This window comes from Schistocerca nitens, chromosome 1 (assembly GCF_023898315.1).
Source record: "Schistocerca nitens isolate TAMUIC-IGC-003100 chromosome 1, iqSchNite1.1, whole genome shotgun sequence".
NCBI classification, from domain to species: Eukaryota; Metazoa; Arthropoda; class Insecta; order Orthoptera; family Acrididae; genus Schistocerca; species Schistocerca nitens.
The window spans coordinates 227628206-227652017 of NC_064614.1; the positions used below are offsets into that span (position 1 = coordinate 227628206).

The window sequence follows — 23812 nt, forward strand, 5'->3', positions numbered from 1 at the left end:
CCCAATCTTCCCTCCTTCTTTCAATTCCGAGTTCGACCTGCTTTTCTAGCAGACCAGTCGTGACCAAGACGTTGTGGGTTTACGTGTGTGAGGCGGCTGCCTGCTTCAGACCTTTATCTTTGTTTTTTGTTTGTTTTTGTGTGAAATCTTATGGGACTTAACTGCTAAGGTCATCACTCCCTAAGCATACACATAAAAGCACTGCGTCTTCAGGCCACAAGTGGCCCATCGGGACCATCCGACCGCCTTGTCATCCTCAGTTGAGGATGCGGTTAGGAGGGGCGTGTGGTCAGTACATCGCTCTCCCGGTCGTTATGATGGTTTCCTTTGACCGGAGCCGCTACTATTCGGTCGAGTAGCTCCTCAATTGGCATCACGAGGCTGAGTGCACCCCGAAAAATGGCAACAGCGCATGGCGGCTGGATGGTCACCCATCCAAGTGCAAGCCACGCCCAACAGCGCTTAACTTCGGTGATCTCACGGGAACCGGTGTTTCCACTGCGGCAAGGCCGTTGCCTAAGCATACACATTACTTAACCTAAATTATCCTAAGGACAAACACACACACCCATGCCCGAGGGAGGACTCGAACCTTCGCCGGGACCAGCCGCACAGTCCATGACTGCAGCGCCTGAGACCGCTCGGCTAATCCCGCGCGGGCCTCAGGCCTTTCTCCTCAAATTTTTTCCTACTTACTTGCTTCATTTACTTTCCGATTCGGTTCTTACTCGTTGACTCTTCACTTGTATTGTGTGCTGATATTAGTGGTTAGTATAGCCTGTAACAATGTAGGTAACTTGCCTCTCTGCGCCTAATCTAACATTTCGTCTTGTAGTAGTTTTTCCGTTCTGGGGCGAAAACAAGCGGAACTTTCGCACGCTCTCGAAGAGCTGCCGGTTACTCAGAGTGCGGGATTCACGGTAGCGGACCACACGGGCTTTCGGGCGAGCCTTTCAGGGATTATCTTCCAGGTACAACTCCTCGAACAATGAGGGGCGGAGTGGAAGCCTGGCGTCCGCTATAGCAGGATTGAGAAAGGTGTGAGAACTCTGCTTGTTAGTAAACTTTAGGTGGAGTCCGCAGCTGTCCACTTGCCATTATCAAAAATGGCTCTGAGCACTATGGGACTCAACATCTTAGGTCATAAGTCCCCTAGAACTTAGAACTACTTAAACCTAACTAACCTAAGGACATCACACACACCCATGCCCGAGGCAGGATTCGAACCTACGACCGTAGCAGTCCCGCGGTTCCGGACTGCAGCGCCAGAACCGCACGGCCACGGCGGCCGGCACTTGCCGTTATCCTGCTGTGCTGTGATCTCCAGACACCGTTTCCTCAAGCATTATATACAGGGTGAGTCACCTAACGTTACCGCCGGATATATTTCGTAAACCACATCAAATACTGACGAACCGATTCCACAGACCGAACGTGAGGAGAGGGTCTAGTGTAATTGTTTAATACAAACCATACAAAAATGCATGGAAGTATGTTTTTTAACAAAAACGTACGTTTTTTAAATGGAACCCCGTTAGTTATGTTAGCACATCTGAACATATAAACAAATACGTAATCAGTGCCGTTTGTTGCATTGTAAAATGTTAATTACATCCGGAGATATTGTAACCTAAAGTTAACGCTTGAGTACCACTCCTCCGCTGTTCGATCGTGTGTATCGGAGAGCACTGCAACATACATCGCGTTTCTACAGAATGATCTGCCAACGTTGCACGAAAATGTCCCACTGGAAACGCTTCGACGGATGTGGTATCAGCATGATGGTGCACCTGCACATTCCGCAATTAACATTAGGCTCACCCTTGACAGGATGTTCGACGCGCGTTTCATTGGACGTGGACGACACATAAATTGGCCAGCCCGTTCTCCTGATCTTACACCTCTGGACTTCTTTCTGTGGGGTACGTTAAAGGAGAATGTGTACCGTGATGTGCCTACTACCCTAGAGGATATGAAACAACGTACTGTGGCAGCCTGCGGCGACATTACACCAGATGTACTGCGGCGTGTACGACATTCATTACGCCAGAGATTGCAATTGTGTGCAGCAAATGATGGCCACCACATTGAACATCTATTGGCCTGACATGTCGGGACACACTCTATTCCACTCCGTAATTGAAAACGGAAACCACGTGTGTACGTGTACCTCACCCTTCATGGTAATGTACATGCGCGTCAGTGAAAAAGACCAATAAAAAGGTGTTAGCATGTGGACGTATGTGCTGTTCCAGTCTCTTCTGTACCTAAGGTCCATCACCTTTCCCTTTGGATCCCTACGTAATTCGGTGCTCTCCGATACACACGATCGAACAGCGGAGGAGTGGTACTCAAGCGTCAACTTTAGGTTACAATATCTCCGAATGTAATTAACATTTTACAATGCAACAAACGGCACTGATTACGTATTTGTTTATATGTTCAGATGTGCTAACAAAACTAACGGGGTTCCATTTAAAAAAAAACGTAGGTTTGTGTTAAAAAACATGCTTCCGTGCATTTTTGTATGGCTTGTATTACACAATTACACTAGCCCCTCTCCTCACGTTCGGTCTGTGGAATCGGTTCGTCAGTACTTGATGTGGTTTACGAAATATATCCAGCGGTAACGTTAGGTGACTCACCCTGTATAGCTACTCACACGTCTGCAAATTTCCGAACTTTGCTCCTCCCTTTGGAACGCTGCGCGAAGTTGAACAAAATTTCCAGAATTTTCGACAAACAAGTCTCGACTTGGGAACGGGGTGACACTCTTTTCCCTTTTCCATAAACATGTGTTTCCTTAATGGGCACATCTCAGACTTTATGGTGGGAGGTAGTGAACACACTTTCACATCCTTCATTGGAGGAACACTTAGGCACTTTCTGGAATTGGCCGGAAAGATTATGCTGGGTACCTTTCCGAGGTCTGAAGAAAGACTATCAAAACTGAGAGAGCCATTCTACTCCGGGACTCTGCTTAGCAGTCTACCTGGGACCCTGCGCTGGTACAGGTTCGCATTGACTTCGTCTTCTGCCAATTCTTCGAAATTTCACTTTGAACTTACGCGCATCCGCGACCAGTAATCAGGAGAATGATGAGATCCGCGATTCTCAGTCACTTCATGTCGGCTCCCCCCTGCCACAGCAGCGGACGCAGTTCGGCGCACCGTGACTAGTCTGCAGCCACCTCGACGTCAGTCACCGTAAGACCGCATTAATTTTGCAGTGTATACTCCTGACTTTGGAAATCGCGAAAAAAGTGAGGGGAGAGAAGTTCATTCCCGGTTTCTATTTTTGTACTTCTTAATTTGATCTATGTTCTTCAGGCACTAGTATGCATGTTTCCCTGGTGTAATTCTTGCTTCAAAGGGGATTTTTTCGTAAACACACATTTTTATTTCGTTATCGAGTTGGTTCATTAGAACTCACCTGTCTAGTAATGATTCTTTTTGATTCTTCTTTTATTCATTGATCCGTTGTATGTTCTGTCGCCGGCCGCTGGTGGCCGAGCGGTTCTAGGCGCTTCAGTCTGGAACCACGCGACCGCTACGGTCGCAGGTTCGAATCCTGACTCGGGCATGGATGTGTGTGATGTCCTTAGGTTAGTTAGGTTTAAGTAGATTTAAGTTCTAGAGGAATGATAACCTGAGATGTTAAGTCCCATAGTGCTCAGAGCCATTTGAACCATTTTTTTGTGTTCTGTCCACATTCATAGTTTTTCTGTAAAATTGCATAGTTTTGCAAACATGCTTGAAAATGTAATATCTTTTTGAGATCCATCTCAGCCGTAATTTTCCAACATCATACTGTCGGCAACCGCAATAACCATTCACTTTCTTATCGCTGTTCGATTTTAATTTTCTAAATTCATTATCAAATTGTTTTATAACTTCGACGTTCATGTGCCCCGATTAATTTAGCACATAGTTTGAATAAATATTATTATACCAGTTTATTCATTCTTCCAGCAACCGTTAAAGTTAATTATTCAATCGAAATGCCCAAGTCCTCCAACCATAGGCAATAAGTGAGGCGTCTGACGAGTTCAGCAACTTATTAGATGTCGTTACCGATGTGTGCAGCAGCTGATCTTTCAAGTAGCCTGTTAGCTTCATGAGGGGTAATCTACGATTTTATACGACCTATGTTGACAGATACAGTATCAATCTAATCTGCATACCGACGGAGCAGTGACTAGCAAGAGCTCGCGTTCACAAAAACACCCGGCTTTTGGCACGTGATGTGGGGGTTCGATACGAATTGGCTTTCTCAGGACAACCTCCTCGAATACGATAATATCTCCATTCGTTTCCCGCACTGCCTCGCAGCTTGCTAAGTTGTGGATTAAATAAGGCTTGTTTCCGAGCAAACACTGCGAGGGACACAGCATGCATTGGACATTTTAGGTCGGGTACCCATCAAAAGGTCATTGTTCACAGTGGCACATAAAGTTGACTGTCCTCGGTAGGCCAAACAACACAGAAACTGACCGGTAGCTGGCTGGAGGCGCGTAGCAGTCCGACGAGTAAGGATTTTATGTCTTTCCAAAGAAGCAAGGTGCTGACTGCACTAAACGCCCAGTCAGGCATTTTGGAGCATATGTACATTATTACCGCTAAAAATCCGATTTATTGACAAAAGGCAAACCCTGATTCAGAAAATATCGTTCTTGTGAAACACAACTACCTCTTTATCCTCACGAAGTAATTAGTGCTGTTGACCTGACAGAAAATCCAGAGAGATTTTGGTCGTATGAGTATGTTAGTTGCAAGAAACAATCAATGCCTTCTCTGCGCGATAGCAATGGAGATACTATCGAAGACAGAGCTGCCAAAGCAGAGTTACTAAACACAGCCTTCCGAAATGCCTTCACAAAAGAAGACGAAGTAGATATGCCAGAATTCGAATCGAGAACAGTTGCCAAAATGACTAACGTAGAAGTAAATATCCTCGGAGGAGTTGTTAAAATGGCTCTGAGCACTATGGGACTTAACTTCTGAGGTCATCAGTCCCCTAGAACTTAGAACTACTTAAACCTAACTAACCTAAAGACATCACACACATCCGTGCCCGAGGCAGGATTCGAACCTGCGACAGTAGCGGTCGCGCGGTTCCGGACTGCGCGCCTAGGACACCGGCCGGCTCTCGGAGGAGTGAAGCAACTGAAATCACTTAATAAAAGCAAGTATTCTGGTCCAGACTGTATACCAATTAGGTTCCTTTCCGAGTGTGCTGATGCATTAGCTCCATACTTAATAACCATAAACAACCGTTCACTCGACGAAAGATCCGTACCCAAAGACTGGAAAGTTGCACGGGTCACACCAATATTCAAGAAAGGTAGTAGGAGTAACCCACTAAATTATAGACCCATATCGTTAACGTCGACATGTAGCAAGATTTTAGAACATATATTGTGTTCGAACATTATGAATTACCTCAAAGAAAACGGTCTATTGACTCACGTCTCAGTTATGTGACTGGATTTGTGATTTCCTGTCAGAGACGTCACAGTTCGTAGTTATTGACGGAAAGCCATCGAGTAAAACGGAAGTAATTTCCGGCGTTCCCAAAGGTAGTGTTATAGGCCCTTTGCTGTTCCTTACCTATATAAACGATTTGGGAGACAATCTGAGCAGCCGTCTTAGGTTGTTTGCAGATGACGCTGTCGTTTATCAACTAATAAAGTCATCAGAAGATCAAAACAAACTGCAAAACGATTTAGAAAAGATATCTGAATGGTGCGAAAAGTGGCAGTTGACCCTAAATAACGAAAAGTGTGAGGTCATCCACATGAGTGCTAAAAGGAACTCGATAAACTTCGGTTACACGATAAATCAGTCTAATCTAAAAGCCGTAAATTCGACTAAATACCTAGGTATTACAATTACGAACAACTTAAATTGTAAGGAACACATATAAAATGTTGTGGGGAAAGCTAAGCAAAGACTGCGTTTTATTTGCAGGACACTTAGAAAATGTAACAGACCTTCTAAGGAGACTGTCTACAATAGGCTTGTCCGTCCTCTTTTAGAATACTGCTGCGCGGCGTCGAATCCTTACCAGATAGGACTGACGGAGTACATCGAAAAAGTTCATGCAAGGGCAGCACGTTTTGTATTATAGCGAAATATGGGAGAGTGTCACAGAAATGATACAGGATTTTGTCTGGAAATCATTAAAAGGAAGACGTTTTTCGTTGCGAAAGAATCTTCTCACGAAATTTCTATCACCAACTTTCTCCTAGGAATGAGAAAATATTTTGTTGACACCTACATAGGGAGGAACGGTCACCACGATAAAATAAGGGAAATCAGAGGTCGTACGGAAAGATATAGGTGTTCATTATTTCCGCGCGCTATACGGGATTGGAATAACAGAGAATTGTGAAGGTGGTTCGATGAACCCTCTGCCAGGCACTTAAATGTGATTTGAAGTGTATCCATGTAGATGTAGATGTAGACAAGGTTGTCAAATTAATTCAATATCTTTAGATTTCTAGAAGGCTTTTGACACCGTTGCTCATAAGTGACTTCTAATGAAACTGCGCGCCTATGGAGTATCGCCGCAGTTGTGTGACTGGGTTCGTGACTTCCTGTCAGAAATGTCACAGTTCGTAGTATCGAGTAAAACAGAAGTAATATCTGGCGTTCCCCAAGGAAGTGTTGCAGCCCCTCTGCTGTTTCTGATGTACGTAACCGACACAGGAGACACTCTGACCAGCCCTCTTAGACTGTTTGCAGATGATGCTGTCATTACCGTCTTGCTAAGTCATCAGGTGATCAAAACGGATTGCAAAATGATGTAGACAAGATGTCTGTATAGCGCGAAAAGTGGCAATTGACTCTAAATAATGAAAAGTGTGAAGTAATCCACGTGAGTACTAAAAGGGATCCGCTAAATTTCAGTTACACGACAAATCACACAAATATGAAGGCTGTAAACTCAACTAAATACTTAGGGATTACAATTACGAATAATTTAAATTGAAAAGAACACATAGTCACTATTGTGACTCGGTTTAGTGGCAAAACACTTATAAAATGTAACAGGTCTACTAAAGGGACTGCTTGCACTGTAATGTCACCACTGTATGCTTCTGCATTAAATTAAGCCTTACTTTACCTCCCACTCTATGAAAAGCTTACGTATTACCAAAAATAAGTACTCGCTAACTGTTATCCAACTTAAGCTCGTATGCTAACCTTTGACTGAACAGAACCTAATTTGAACTGAACTGTAGCTTGTCTTTGCATTAAATGCGCAACAATTATCTGGATCTAATAAAAAATTTCCGATTATCTCACGTCTTGACAACGTTGTTGCAGATTTCTCGAAAGCATAACAGCAAATAGCAAGCAGGCAGCGGCTAAGCTAAATTTCTATTCCTAAATAAATATTCAAACTGAAGCATGCCACTGGGTGCAATGGGGTAATGCGTAATGATAAACCTACTTCAAACGGTGGGATGGGCAGATTGACTATTCCTATGAAATAATATTCCAGGACAACGATTTTAGAATGAAGTATGTATTCAAAAAGACAGAGCAAAAATTCGTGTGATCTTCACGCGTAAAGTTGGTCTCAACAATACTGTGCTTAACAAAGTGAACAATGATTTGAAAAGGGTACAATGTTAACAGAGAATTTCTATAAAAAATAAAATAAAAAATAAAAAAACAGCTTCATCAGTTGATAACTTAACGCATGACTCAAGGAAGTGGTGTGGTCTTTCTCTAAGCTCTAAGCAAGTTAATTAGCTGACAAGAGTTGTTCTACCAAATTAGTTGCTCAGTGCTACAGTCTTACCTCAAACTTCTCCTCTTAAAAATAATAACATTATTCAAAATTTATATTTCTTTCGCCTTTCAGTGCATATTCGTATTCATCCTTGCCGTCCTTTACAATAAATCTTTCTTCATCTAATAGATACCATCACAAGTCAACACAGCAACACTAAAGGTGTCCATCACCTGCTACACTTCTACTAAGAATATATCAGACTGCTCAGAGCCAAAGACCGTGTCATGACAGGACCTAAGATTGTTTTTTACAGTAACGTAACTTGCTCTCTCTCTCTCTGTCTCTCTCTCTCTCTCTCTCTCTCTCTCTGACGTGCACATCGATAACATACTAAAATCAAAATGACATGTCCACCTTACAACACCAAGTTTGTCCGCACTCTTCTGGAGTATTGCTGTGCGGTGTGGAATTCACATGAAATAGGATTGACGAAGGACATCGAGAAAGTTCAGAGTAGGGCAGTTGGTTTTCTGTTATCGCGAAATAGGGGAGAGAGGGCCACGGCTATGATACACGAACTGGGGTGGCAGTAATAGAAACAAAGGTGTTTTCCGCTGCAGCAGTATCTTCTCATGAAATTTCAGTCACCAACTTTCTCCGCAGAGTGTGAAAATATTATGTTGGCACCAACCTATACAGGAAGAAATTGTTATCACAATAAAATAAGAGGAATCAGAATTCGCACGAAAAGATCTAAGTGTCAAATTTTCCAGCGCGCTGTTCGAGAGTGGAACTATCGAGAAAAGGCTTGAAGATGGTCCGATGACTCCACTGCCAGGCACTTAATTGTGAGTTTCAGAGCAAGATGTACCATGACTTGGGCTCACTCCCAGAGGTCACAGCGTACATGAGGTAAGATGCTGATTTCAACACCTTGGTGACCGTCTGTTGCCATTTTTTCTACATATGCTGTGTTCAGTTCCATCTCCCAATATAGCAACATTAGTGTTCACAGGGATGCAAGCTCACCTTTCTGGTTTGACGAACATTCAAATTCCCTGTTGCACCTCGACTGGCCGACTAAGTCGTCCAATCGTAATCTCAGCGAAATTGTCTGTAACTATTTGAAAAAGTGGGGTGACACGTAGCAGTCAACATCCACGCAATTTGGTAGCTCTATGGCATCTAATGATCAAAGAGTGTTTCCAGTTGGATATTGCATATCTTAAGATATTTGTGAACTCTCTTTCCGGAGGACGCTATCAAAGTAAGAGGCATTTTTATATACGGTGGAGCCCTCCGCACCCACATCGACGTGGTGACCATCACAAAAGTGGTACTGTCAGCTTGCATGGGGGCTTAATTAAATAAAAAGAAATGCAAATAATTTTAATTTTTTTTGCTTTAGTAGCTGTCTGTTCGGTTACGAAGTCTCGTAACGGTTGGCCCTGACTAGTATTATTACGCAATCTGACTGCATAGAACAACAACAAAGAATGAAATGGAAATTTTCATTAACACTAATTAATTAATTAAGTCCCCAGCAACTATAAAACCTACGAAACCAAAGCACAAGTGTAACTGTTCTGTGTGTGGAAGTATGACTCAACGTACGCATCTGGCACGGTTCTTCTTCAACAACACAAGAAATTTTAAATATCATTTATACTGAAGTAACTAAAAAATAGAAATACTATAATTACTCAAGAAAACCAGAATTACACTCTAATACAAGAACACAAGCCAGATGCTTTGTTGACTGAACCTGTAATGAAGCATTACTTACGACATTAAATAATGAAAAATAAATCAAGTTTCGTTACCTTCATATATTGACCAAAATCACTCTAATCATTACAATATATCTCCACACCGACTCGCTATTACCTCATCTCAACAAGAACTTTTCAGTATCACATCTCAGCAAGAACTCCCTACTAGCACATCTCAACAAACACTCTCTGCTACGAGTTCTTAACAAGCACTGACTACCACGAGCTCTCCCCAAGCACTGACTACTACGAGTTCTCAATAATCACTGCCAGTGGAGGCGGAAGAACAATACTCTCTAGCGCGATCTCTGGCGCTGTGGCTCAGTGTAGCCACCTTTCAAGCTCCAATGGAGGAGATCACACGATGTGGCGTCGTGTAGTTGTCGATGCATCTGGGTAGCATTACCCACTGATATGGGCCCACCTAGAAGTGGTCGAAAAGCGAACCAAGCGAGAGGGAAAAAAGTGCCAAGACAAACTCCATGAAAAAAAACCTCTGCGATTCTCAGGATGGATAGTAAGAGAGGTATCGATTCGCTTGCTATCTGCGATAGAGCATGCAAGGGCAAGTCTGTTGTTAGTTTTGGGTATCGTGCAATGCTCTTTACCATTGTCATAGGTTATGGTCGTCATGAAGAGTGTCAGTCCAATTGTGGAAAGGCACTGCTGAGGCTGGGCACCTACGATGTACCCTGAGCCAGCTGCCGCGTCTGGACCTGTAAAATTCCAAGGCTGTCATACGAGTGGGACGCGTCAAAAATCGATCGCACACTGTGAGGGGTTTCATTGGGCTTTTGTTAGTGTTTAGTGTGCAGTACGGCTTCCCTGCGTTGCTGGGTGGTCGGCTGGGTACATTCAGCTAGCGTTGCCAGTTAGTTTTGCTGTAATTCTGGGGTTCACCAGTATTTGTTTATCTGTGAGGTTGTACTAGCCATAGGTGGTTATTTGTCCCTAGCAAGGTGTGTTTTTGCGTTATGATTGCAGTTTCCCAGGTTTAGGATGAAGGGATTGTTCGAGTGTCTCTGTGTAGCAGGTTCTTGAATACCTCTGTGACAGTCTCTAGGCGGTATTCTCTGTAAAGGTCCGCGGAGCGTGTGTATCACGGAGCGTTACGCATGATACGTAGCACATTGTTCTGTATGACCTGCTGGTGGCGCAGTCGTGTTGGAGCTGCGTAACCCCGAACTGGAGCAGCGTAAGTCAACAGACGTCTGATCAGTGTTACGCATATGATCTCGACACCCTTCTATTCAGTGTGCTTTGCCTATTGAATATTGGGTAAGGTTGTTTGAGCCTCGCGTTTGCTAAGATGGTTACCTATTCCATGTGGTGCCCCGTCCCCATCTCATGCTCGTTTCCGATCCAACCAGACACGGAGGTCACTGATTTTCGCACAGAAGCATACTGGGCGTGTGCGTAGTATAATTTTCCTGCAGCGTTGGTGTTTGTGCAGTTGTTTCGGTTTGTCAGTGAACAGAACTGCTTCGCACTTGACGTTTACCTTAACACGCCATCATTCCAAGCAAAGCTCAGCAGTTCTGAGTGCAGTCTGTAATCGTGAATTTATGTTTGACGGCTTCCAGCTTTGCGCTAGGATAGCAGTGGCATCCTCGTAAGTGGCTACCATCGTGTTTTGGTGGTTGGAGAGTCGTTAATGCAGTGCTTAAACAGGAAGGGCACTAGGATACTGCCTTGGGGTACTCCTGCTTGTATACCGTGTCGTGTTGACCGTTTGCTCTGAACGTCAGTGTTGAAGCATCTGTTGGTGAGGTATGAGTGTATGAGGCGTAGGAGTCCGCCGGGGAAACCAGCATCGCTGAGGCTGAGGATAAGGTCCTTGTGCCAGAAACGTTCGAAAGCCTTCTCTATGACTAGGAAAATAGCCCTGTAGCTTTGTTTGTGTTGTAGCCCAGTTTAATATGTTCAGCTATGCAGAGGAGTTGTTGCATTTGGATTGCTCCTCTACTAGGGAATAGGGAAACAATGGGAAGGACTGGACCTCTTTTGTTTCACTAGTTTTATTTAACAATCACATCAAAAAATTACTTTAAAACAACAGTATCTTAATCCTGATTACTTTAGGTAATAACAATAGTAAGTCACAAGAACGTCATATATAAGAAAATTTTAAAACCACTGACAATTATGCGCCTGACGGCTTAAATTAAGACACACAATATTTCTGACTAGTCTTCGGACACTGAGAACTGATGTTCTCAAAAACATTTACCTAAATAACAACTTGCCAGAGATTCACCCAATAAATAGAAGGATGAAGTTAATACAGAGGCACCTGTTTCACTCTTAAGAGCACAGCAAGAATCTTTCACAATTGTATGTTGCTCTTGAGACAAGGTTCAAGAAATATAATAAATACCCAAGTAAATATAATTAGCGCCGGAATTAATTAGCGAGGAGTGACGCCAGGTAGCTCGAAGGCAGAACAAAAACTTAACTTGGAGAAGCCAAGGCAGACGGCGTAAGGCGGAAGGCGGCAGTTCATACAAGATCCATTCTCGAGCTTAGACCTGGAGTCATCTCCAGCTACCCAGGATTTCACAGCCCCGGTACCCATAGGTGGAAAGTTTAGCACTTACTCCAAAACATCAGTCAGCTAGCTGTTATCTTTAACAAGCGCACAGAACAGGTCCGCAGGGACAATGTAAACAACCACAAAAATATTAAGTAACAGTTCAAATTATTCACTAATAAAGCGGCACACCGCCTTTGCCCCACTGCGAATGAACTACACAGGCAAGGTGCAAACAACAGCGCAAATCTTATCAATAACCTTAAGGAGAATTGCCTGCTATTAAGATATTAAAAAGAACTTACAATTACTAGCAAGGCCAGCGGGCACTCCAATCTTAGTCACAATTAAATTACGTGAACTCTTCTGCCCCACTGTTCAGTGAAAACTGTAACGAGCACAATTCTGAAAATTTCATTATAAGCTTTCCTGGGGCTCACTGCGCTAAGGCTACCAAACACTTGACTACAGTATGTTTGATAAACAGATTACGGCCTTGCAGCTAATTACGTATTACATCAAACAACTATTTCGCACGAGCTGGAAGAGGCACGCTCGTGCATTATATTAATATTTAACACCTGCCTTAAACACCATGAATTATTCATAAACACACCTTTACTTCCATGGTAACACCCATGCAATTACAGATACCAGAAGTGACGTAGCAGCCCTCAACACTTTCGCACACATGAACTAACTGCAATCTCACTTAACTTTTCGCTAGACGTTCGATATGTCTTGAGTCGGGTACAGCAGGCGGCAGTAAGGCAGCGGACGACTGTAGAAAGCTGTGTCCGGAAGCAACAGCGTGCAACCCAAGGCAGCAACAAACCTCCTCACAGGCAACAGGAATTGCTCTCCATCAAGCTGCCCATAAACGTGGTCGGTTCCCGCTCTAGTACAAGCGAACTCCGGCCTCAGGTAACATCGAACGGCCGGCCGGTGTGGCGTGTGGCCGAGCGGTTCTAGGCGCTTCAGTCTGGAACCGCGCGACCGCATGTTCGAATCCTGCCTCGGGCATGGGTGTGTGTGATGTCCTTAGGTTAGTTAGGTTTAAGTAGTTCTAAGTTATAGGGGACTGATGACCTCAGATGTTAAGTCCCATAGTTCTCAGAGCCATTTGAACCATTTAACATCGAATGCCAACTGACCACGTCCGTGGTAAGAGCCTCCAGTTAACTCCTCCGACAAAGATAAGGCAGCCAAGACTCAGTACGCGCCACAAGCAAAGATAGAGCGCGAAGGCGTTATACTTGCAAATACGCTGGCGCGCCAGGGAAACGCCACGGCTCAGTATTGTGGAGTGGTGATTTCTGGATTCGAACTGCTCCGGTCTCAGGGTGTCGTCGGTAAAGAGACGTTTGAGAATCACCTTCTCAACAATTTGCTGAACGAGCACAACAGACTGATGGATTGGTAATTTTGTGGGAGGGAGTGGTCTTCCCTGGCTTCCTGAACATCAGGACCTTGGCCGCCCTCAAAGAGGAAGGCAAGTGTTGATATCGTACCACGGCACTCGTGATGTGTCTGAGGTAGTAAGGCTAGAGGTGCTGTTAGTAGGCGTAAACATGATGGCACCTACGGGTGATTAATATTTTGTCCAGTGTGCTTGGGCACAGCTCATACAGCCACTTCACAGAGCCCAAGAAGGGGAACGTAGTTTAGGTTTTAACGTCCCGTCGACGACAGTTTCTTAACTGATGGTTACAAAGTCGCGACCGTGCAAGACCGTTGAGCAGTCATGGATCAGCATGGATTCCCTGCCTTGCAAATAGGTTGTAACGTATTACTATGTTTACGACTTTGCTCTTCGAGCCATATACGTTATCTCGCATTTCTAACTGCGTCTCTCACACAATTAATGCAAAAAATTCAGAAATTCAGGGTCGCCACCAGTCCAAGCACTTACTAACCATTTAGAAAAAAACGGAGCTGGGAAATTATTAGTTTAATTATTTTAATAATTTAATTACAAGTATGCAAATTTATTTAAGTAGCCAGATAAATAGCACTCCATGTCGTGCATGAAGCAACTTGAGTAAGTCAGGCTTGGAAATCGGAGTAAGTGGGTAAGATCAACACCACAGAATTTATCTTACACGTAGATTATTTATTGTATCTAAGTATTTGGTTGCACTTCCTAACTACACATAACTGGTGCCTGACTAGAAATATTTAAGTAAGAGTTACGTGAGAATGTAACAGAGAACAATTTAACTACAACAAGAAGAAACACAGAAAACGGGGGTGGCAGACAATGATACTAACATCTCCTTTGCATTCATACCATAAAAATATCTTAGTGAGATTCGCATTACGATTCTACGCATGCACTATTCTGGACAGAGGTTTAACCAATGCACAAGGTTGTACAGTAATTATTCAACATACTAACTGCGGCTGCTGCTTGCAAACGGCCGAACTAGAGCACGTGGTGCATTCCGAATCAAACTGTTGTGCTGCTTTGTAGAAAGCGCACGAAAGAACAGATATTCTTGCAGAAATTATAGCTCATTAAACAAGCAAACTGTTAAAATAAAGCCTACTGCGCTGCCGTGGTGGACCAGGAGGGTCATTGATTACCAAACACGTGGCACAAAATCGACACACAAAGACAAAAGCAATTTCGACGAAATATAAGATTAAAAATCATACTCGCTTCGACACAGTAGTACACTCACGTATGGTTGAAGTGATCCTAACTAGCTTTTCCTAATCAGATTTACCATTTGAAATTCTGCTTCATCGTTGTAGAAAATGTGCGAAGCAACTTCCACACTTCTAACTCAAACACCCAAAAATCGCGTATTTAAAGCAATATAATTATGGCACATTCAGAAAAATAACTCGCTTCACACGCTTCAGTTAAGCTGAAGTTCTTAAGTATTTCAACAGTTACACATAACGAAGTCCTAACTCAACCTGCTTTCTATCACCTGAAACCCCCCTTAAGAGCTACGATCCGTACTCACCAAGCGTTCACCGAAGAGTCCCCTTCCTCTTTCGAGATTACCTAGCGCCCCGTGCAGCGGAAGCTTCCAGAGGGGTAGCCTTCCGTCACCAACCTCACACACAAAAACAGCCTTCAACACAGCCCTTGACTAAGGTGGGTAAACCTCTTTGTTCAGGTATTGGAAACCTAAGTTGGTCATCCTGTACTCTCCTTCGAACGAGAAGCAACGTCGTCTGCTCCCAGCAGACGATGACCAGTTCAGCGATTCCCACAAAACAAAACCGAAACCCCACATTAAAACACACATACAATAATCAATAGGCCTTATTTCAGTGCTCAGTCTTTCTGGTAGAGTTCATGAATTGAGCTAAAATCAGGTAGTAAAGTGAATAAGTTGTAAAGAATTCGACAAGCGTCTTATGAAACGACTTCACAGAGACGTTTCAAGGTGGAATCCATGTTACGACGAATTACTACAGTCAAAGATGTGGGAAGTGTCTCTCAGGCAGTTGCTCATTAAGGTACTTCGCGTTAGCTCCTATCGAAGAAGTCGTGCGCTCCAGCTCCGTGCACTGTGCAGACAGTGGCTGCGTTAACAGTTCACGCCCTGCTGCCCTAGTGACTCTTTTCAGCAGCTGAGCAAAGTGCAACGCTACCTCCACACTCGCGCCGCCACGCATACCCCTAATTTCAAACTGCATCGAGGAAGTACGTGCCGTGTTAGGTGCGCTGCAACGGCCGCTTTCATCCGGGTGGTGCTAGTAAGGATGGGAACCTTTCATGTTGTCGCTCCGGGTTCAGTAGAACGAGGGCCTGCGGCTACACGTACGCGTGGGAGGAAAAATAAAAGGCGGGGCGTGGTGAGCGCCGCGCGGCGCAGCTCGCCGCGGTGGACGGCCGGTCGTGGCCGCCGAGGGCGCGCAAGTGCACCTCAGCCGGCGCGCGTATTCAAACGGCATTCAGCGCGCCGCCCGGTCCGTATTTGTTTCGCCGAGCCTCGGCGTGCGCGGTCCGCTTTGTGCGACGCCCGGGCTGGCAAACAGAAACAGGCAGGACACACACCACTCAGGCCGCTGTCTCCCGGGCCGGTTCTGTTTGTGGGAGGCGCCGCGCCGCCCTAAAGAGAGAGAGAGAGAGAGAGTTGGGCGCCGAGCGCCTAGGGAGCCTTTTACCGACGTGTTTGTTGTGCGGGCATCCAAATAGGATTCATCCCTCTTTTAGCGATGAATAGTGTGTCGTGACCTGACATACACGCGTACGTCATTAACGTTTTGTGCGGGACTTGGCGCGTGGCCGGACTCGTGTCTGCGTGCGTCCGTGCGCGCTCACACTCGCTTCTCTCTCTCTCTCTCTCTCTCTCTCTCTCACACACACACACACACACACAAGGACACACTCTCTCTATCTGTGTGCATGTATGTATGTGAGTGTGTGTGTGTGTGTGTGTGTGTGTGTGTGCGTGCGTGCGTGCGTGTGTACCTCCCCTCTAATTTTCTTCCTGTATGCTACCACTCCCTAGTCGAGGTAGCTGAATTGCGATGGAGAAGAGGCAGGTTTCGACAGAAGAGGCAGCCGGTTCGAATCCCAGAAAGACACTGCCCTTATATTATAAAGGACCGTAACAAAACGTGCCGGCCGGGTGTGGCCGAGCGGTTCTAGGCGCTACAGTTTGGAACCGCGCGACCGCTATGATCGCAGGTTCGAATCCTGCCTCGGGCATGGATGTGTGTGACGTCCTTATATTAGTTAGGTTTAAGTAGTTCTAAGTTCTAGGGCACTGATGACCTCAGAAGTTAAGTCCCACAGTGCTCAGAGCCATTTTTTGTGACAAAACGTGCATTGAGCCGTGCAGATTTAGGTTTCTCCGGGGTTTCCGTACACACCACAATGAATATTCCAGGACGAGCTTTGTCAAAATGATGCGACCGAATTCTCTTCCCTGACCTTCCCCAATCGGATACTGTGCATTACCTCTCAATGACTTCGTCGTGAACGGGACGTCAGAGCGTAATGTTCTCTCCGTCCTTCCTTCCTTTGAATCCTTGTAATATTTCTGGCTTAGTCAGCCATCATATTAGGCTCCAAGAAGCTGTTCCCAGAGCAGTGGAAATGCAAGAAGTATACAGATGACGAAATGTGGTGTGAGGTACCGGTGACAGATGTTAGATTCGGTACCACTCCTACACTTAATGCTACTGCTCTGTGATTGGCTGCTGTGTTCGGGGCAAGGGCGCCAAAACGTTAAAGTATAGTTATTATTATTAGTTAAACTACTCATTGGAATGACTTCACTTTTTAATAGAAATATCTCTCAACAGGTGACTATCAATGAGTCATTTTAGAATTATTAGAAACTATTACATCAAAAACAAAACACTGACGAAATTGCAGACGAAGAACTTCGGAAGCGTTCAGGTCACGCCTTTTCTGGTATGGCGCGCGAAGTGTTTCGGGCTGTTCGTCACTCTGGATTAGACAGTCGAGAAGAACAGAAATGTTGTCTGTCGTAGGATGTCTTTCCAATTTTCCTGTTCGTCACTCTGGATTAGGCAGTCGAGATGTACAGTCATGGTGTCTGTGGCAGGATGTGTTTGGCAGTATTCAGTATTCAAAGATTCACTCCGATAGTCATGAGGCACAGGCACCTGCCAGAAATAGTGTAAAGATACATTTTCGTAAACACTGTGTTTGATCATGTACTTAGCTGTATCAGGAGGTGTTGTGTTAAGATCATGTAGTCTTCTCGTGTGGCTATATTAAAATACGCGAGTGGCATCCCAAAGAAGTGATAAATTATTTCAGAACAGAACCTCGCTAAAAGTCAGTTTCAGCCTCAAGATACAGAACCTACGACCTGCGTGCTGTTTTCTGCGCTGAGGACATCAACTTGAAAACAGCAGGTTAGTGAACTATAATAGAACCTTCGTATTCCACCCAGTGCAGTGCAAACAACTAGGCGTCTCACGTGTACTGCATGCACAGAGCAAATGTGCTCAGTGACACGTCATCTGCAATAATGGAGAGGGGGGGAAAGGAGGATGATCGTTATTAACACCAACAGTCAATTCATTCTTCCTTTCTTGCCGTATTCTGTATTTACAAAGTTTACCCTCATCACATTTTGTATGGTGCGAAAGAAAATTTAAATTGATAAAAAATACAGTGCCTGAAAAAAATAGTACACTGGAAAGATGAAGTCGATTTTCATCCGATGACGACAAATGTCACCTGGGTGATGGGGATGTACTGACAATGATTTCTATGTCGTCCGCCAACAGATAGCGTAGTGACATAGCTACCAGAGCGCCATCTGTGTAAACCCTGTGATAGGGAATGCTCACAGACAAAGGTTCAGTGTGGTGCAAACGTGTGAAGCAAGCAGTCGACCAGTGCACGAAGATGCACTCGTCGTTTCTATAGCCAACTGAGCGAGTTTGAAAGGCGTCAAATTGTGTCCTTCAGAGTACCGGGAGGATCCTTTCGGAGAATTCCCACAGCAATTGGACGTGATGCGTCTGATGTGCAACAATCAGTGGTCAAGTGAATAGTCTCACATCCGGAAACAATGTTCTGCACGTCCACACAGCGCAGATACCCCACAGGTTCGTCGTATTATAAGGGCAGCAGCGGCAGATTGTACAGCCACCACAGTACAGGTAAGAGGGCTTGTGAGCCGAGACCTGTCAACTCTTACTGTGGGGGAGCCAGTTACTAGCAGTGGGATTACAGGCACACCACAACATTGATCTGCACAGTTCGACTGCTGCCGTCAGAGGATCACTTGCAAGATGTAATGGCACACTGTGGCCTTCGGCAATGACAGTTGCTTCTGTCTGCACTCAAGTGATGGTCGTTTGCGTGTATGATGTAGACCTGATGAGTGCTGTCTCTTAGAGTGCATTCGCCCAAGACACACTGGCCCACCCAGGCCTTATTGTCTGAGGCGCGATATGCTACAACTTTCGTTCATCTTTGGTATTTCTGGAGGGAATGCCAACCAACAATCGGTACATGCAGAATGTTGTTATACCCTTTCTTTTGCCGTTCTTGCAACAAGAAGATCACGTTTTGGTTTAAATGGCTCTAAGCACTGTGGTGCTTAACATCTGAGGTCATCAGTCCCCTAGAATTAGAACTACTTAAACCTAACTAACCTAAGAACATCACACACATCCATGCCCGAGGCAGGATTCGAACCTGCGACCGTAGCAGCAGTAAGGATCCGGACTGAAGCGTCTAGAACCGCTAGGCCACAGTGGCCGGCTATCATGTGTTGTTCCAACAGGATAAGGCTCGTCGACAAACTGTCCGTGTAACTCAACTTTCTCTGCAGCACTGCACACTTCCCGTGTCCAGCACGATCGCCGTGCTTATCTCCAACTGAGCACATGTGGGATATGAAGGGGCGTCTCGTTTACCAACACCTAATGCAGATCTACGTGAACAGATTGAGGAGGCGTGGCCTAACGTATCCCACTACACCATTCGCCATCTTTTCGATCGATTGAATGCCAGAGTCGCCGCCTGCGTTGCCGCCCGTGGAGGCTACAACACGTATGAATACCAATGTGGGCATTTCAGCAAGGGTCGATACCCTGTACCTCAGAACCCTTTGTGCTGTTGATCAGTAGATGTAATCATTTCATATGCTCCATAACTTTACAACAACAGATCTTGAGTGAAGTGGAAACCTCTAAAGGAGTGTATTAATTTTTTTCCAACTGCGTATATATCTACTGACGGCAAGGAAATTGTTCACCATTGACTCTAACCGAAAGTTGTCAAAATGATACTCAAGAATTTCCATGCGTGGGAGATATCATGGTTACAGTTTCATCAGTATGGGAGCTTATTTTCAGCACAGGAAAATGCAGTAATTAACTTCAGAAAACAAATGACTTATTGAAAAACGATTCTCGGCCCCCGTAACAAAATAATCTGATCTCCAAAGTGAGCAATAATAATATATACCAAAAACGTATCCCATGGTACCGACATACTTTATAGAGGATGACTGAAAAGTAACTGTACACACTTCATGGATGTAATGCATGCATCAAAGTAAGAGTAAAAATGTTACATCAAGTTTTCTCTGAAATTACTTTACTCCAGAGTTACGTTGTAGAGTGTTGATCACAAGTATAACATGTTGTTGTGTTGTTGTGGTCTTCAGTCCTGAGACTGGTTTGATGCAGCTCTACATGCTACTCTATCCTGTGCAAGCTTCTTCATCTCCCAGTACCTACTGCAACCTATATCCTTCTGAATCTGCTTAGTGTATTCATCTCTTGGTCTCCCTCTACGATTTTTACCCTCCACGCTGCCCTCCAATGCTAAATTTGTGATCCCTTGATGCCTCAAAACATGTCCTACCAACCGATCCCTTCTTCTAGTCAAGTTGTGCCACAAACTTCTCTTCTCCCCAATCCTATTCAGTACCTCCTCATTAGTTACATGATCTACCCACCTTATCTTCAGCATTCTTCTGTAGCACCACATTTCGAAAGCTTCTATTCTCTTCTTGTCCAGACTGGTTATCGTCCATGTTTCACTTCCATACATGGCTACACTCCATACAAATACTTTCAGAAACGCCTTCCTGACACTTAAATCTATACTCGATGTTAACAAATTTCTCTTCTTCAGAAACGATTTCCTTGCCATTGCCAGTCTACATTTTATATCCTCTCTACTTCGACCATCATCAGTTATTTTACTCCCCAAATAGCAGAACTCCTTTACTACTTTAAGTGTCTCATTTCCTAATATAATTCCCTCAGCATCACCCGACTTAATTCGACTACATACCATTATCCTCGTTTTGCTTTTGTTGATGTTCATCTTATACCCTCCTTTCAAGACACTGTCCACTCCTTTCAACTGCTCTTCCAAGTCCTTTGCTGTCTCTGACAGAATTACAATGTCATCGGCGAACCTCAAAGTTTTTATATATTCTCCATGGATTTTAATACCTACTCCGAATTTTTCTTTTGTTTCCTTTACTGCTTGCTCAATATACAGATTGAATAACATCGGGGAGAGACTGCAACCCTGTCTCACTCCCTTCCCGACCACTGCTTCCCTTTCATGCCCATCGACTCTTATAACTGCCATCTCCTTTCTGTACAAATTGTAAATAGCCTTTCGCTCCCTGTATTTTACCCCTCCCACCTTCAGAATTTGAAAGAGAGTCTTCCAGTTAACGTTGTCAAAAGCTTTCTCTAAGTCTACAAATGCTAGAAACGTAGGTTTGCCTTTTCTTAATCTTTCTTCTAAGATAAGTCGTAAGGTTAGTATTGCCTCACGTGTTCCAACATTTCTACGGAATCCAAACTGATCTTCCCCGAGGTCCGCTTCTACCAGTTTTTCCATTCGTCTGTAAAGAATTCGCGTTAGTATTTTGCAGCTGTGACTTATTAACTGATAGTTCGGTAATTTTCACATCTGTCAACACCTGCTTTGTTTGGGATTGGAATTATTATGTTCTTCTTGAAGTCTGAGGGTATTTCGCCTGTCTCATACATCTTGTTCACCAGATGGTAGAGTTTTGTCATGACTGGCTCCCACAAGGCCATCAGTAGTTCCAATGGAATGTTGTCTACTCCAGGGGCCTTGTTTCGACTCAGGTCTTTCAGTGCTCGGTCAAACTCTTCACGCAGTATCTTATCTCCCATTTCATCTTCATCTACATCCTCTTCCATTTCCATAATATTGTCTTCAAGTACATCGCCCTTGTATAAAACCTCTATATACTCCTTCCACCTTTCTGCCTTCCCTTCTTTGCTTAGAACTGGGTTGCCATCTGAGCTCTTGATATTCATACATGTGGTTCTCTTCTCTCCAAAGGTCTCTTTAATTTTCCTGTAGGCAATATCTATCTTACCCCTAGTGAGACAAGGCTCTACATCCTTACATTTGTCCTCTAGCCATCCCTGCTTAGCCATTTTGCACTTCCTGTCGATCTCATTTTTGAGACGTTTGTATTCCTTTTTGCCTGCTTCATTTACTGAATTTTTATATTTTCTCCTTTCATCAATTAAATTCAATATTTCTTCTGTTACCCAAGGATTTCTATTAGCCCTCGTCTTTTTACCTACTTGATCCTCTGCTGCCTTCACTACTTCATCCCTCAGAGCTACCCATTCTTCTTCTACTGTATTTCTTTCCCCCATTCCTGTCAATTGGTCCCTTATGCTCTCCCTGAAACATAAACAACACAAAAGTAATTCTTCTCAGAAGACAACGACACGAAGAGACACGAAATGAAACCCAACTACTTACTGTACTTTACCCCAGGGTATGTTCAAAGTGATGTCCATGTAGGCGAAGACAGTGATGTGTTCGACATCTTACCGCTCTCGGATTGTGGCAGGCTCTGTTAATCTTATTCTGCATATCTACAGAGCTATTTTCAATTTGCTATTGTAGATGGGCTATATTCTCAGTTGCAACACCATACATGAGCGACCAGTGACGGCCCCAAAGGTAAAAATCCCGCGGTTATGAAACAGAGAATTGGTGGGCCAAGCAGCTGGCTCTGCATGACCTGTCCACTTACCGGGATAAGCAGGGGCGATTCTAGAAGTCGGTCAAGGGGTGGGATAATGGGGGAATGGAATATCGCTTAAGAAAAGGAGAATTGGGGTCCTCCACAGATAAATTGGTAAAATTTGGTTTTGCTTAAAGCAGTTTTTGGTAACCGCTTTGGAGTTCAGGGTAAAAAATGTGTATTAATGAATAACAAGACGCCCATTTTAAGTTAAATAATACTTACTGGTTTAGATAGTAAGCTATTTGCCGCTTTTATTCTTTTGTTAAAATGGGTTTGAAATATATTGCAACCCATATTGCTACATAATTATCAAAAAATTATTGAGTCTGTTGGAGTAATATATTTGCTGATTTCTGAAGACATTTTATCTAGTGTAAAACTCCATTACGGGAGGGGGGCTATAGCCCCCATAGCCCCCGCTTGCCACCACCCCTGGGGATAAGCAATCCTGAGATACTCTCTTGGGACCCGACTGAAATATGCAGGGGTGCCGTCGACAAGCAACATCAGTCGATATGCAGTCGAATGCGATACGCCAAAGCCTGTACTGCCCCATGATGTAACGCCAAACATAAATGACATTATGCTTCTTAACTCGGAAGTAAAGCAGTTTCAGGGAAAACTTTATTTTAGATTTTACTCATATTTTGATTCGTACATTGCACACACGAAGTGCGTACAGTTGCTTTTGAATCACCGTGTATGGATAAAACAATACTCTTCTGTCGGCAGATGTCTTTACAAGAGGGTACCAAAATAAAATAGCAACAAGGGGAATGTCTCACTAGAATGTTCACAGTCCATTACTACCATCACCTTGTGACGCCCCACCCAGTTGCATCCTTATATGGATCAGTTTTCGCCTGTAAATGACCATTGTTGGTGATGTGACTCATAATTATAATGGGTGGGCACTAGCGTGCAGTAAGATCTGAGAGTTGATTTCTCTAATCGCTCTAAGCACTGCAGAGCTCAGCTGTTACCACCAAACATTTAATTTTGAGTAACTGGAACCGATATAGTAACTTGACAAGCAAACATTGGGGAGGAGAGCATACAAAAAAGTCATAACCACTTTGAAATAGGGACATACACTGCATATTGACAATATGGATCCTACACATGTGTCACTTTCCTTACCACAGAAAAAGACACTTTCATCAGTTCAGAATAACTCTATTTTGAACTTGAGACACTTTTATGCAAAATAACAATCAAATATTCACTTGAAAAGATTCTGCTAAACATTGAAGTGC

At 44.1% G+C, this 23812-nt stretch overlaps 1 pseudogene; it reads right to left on the bottom strand.

Annotated features, from left to right (window-relative positions):
• Nucleotides 1-400: 400 nt before the first annotated feature.
• LOC126210587 (5S ribosomal RNA) lies at nucleotides 401-517 on the bottom strand (annotated as a pseudogene).
• Between the last annotated feature and the right edge of the window lie 23295 nt (nucleotides 518-23812).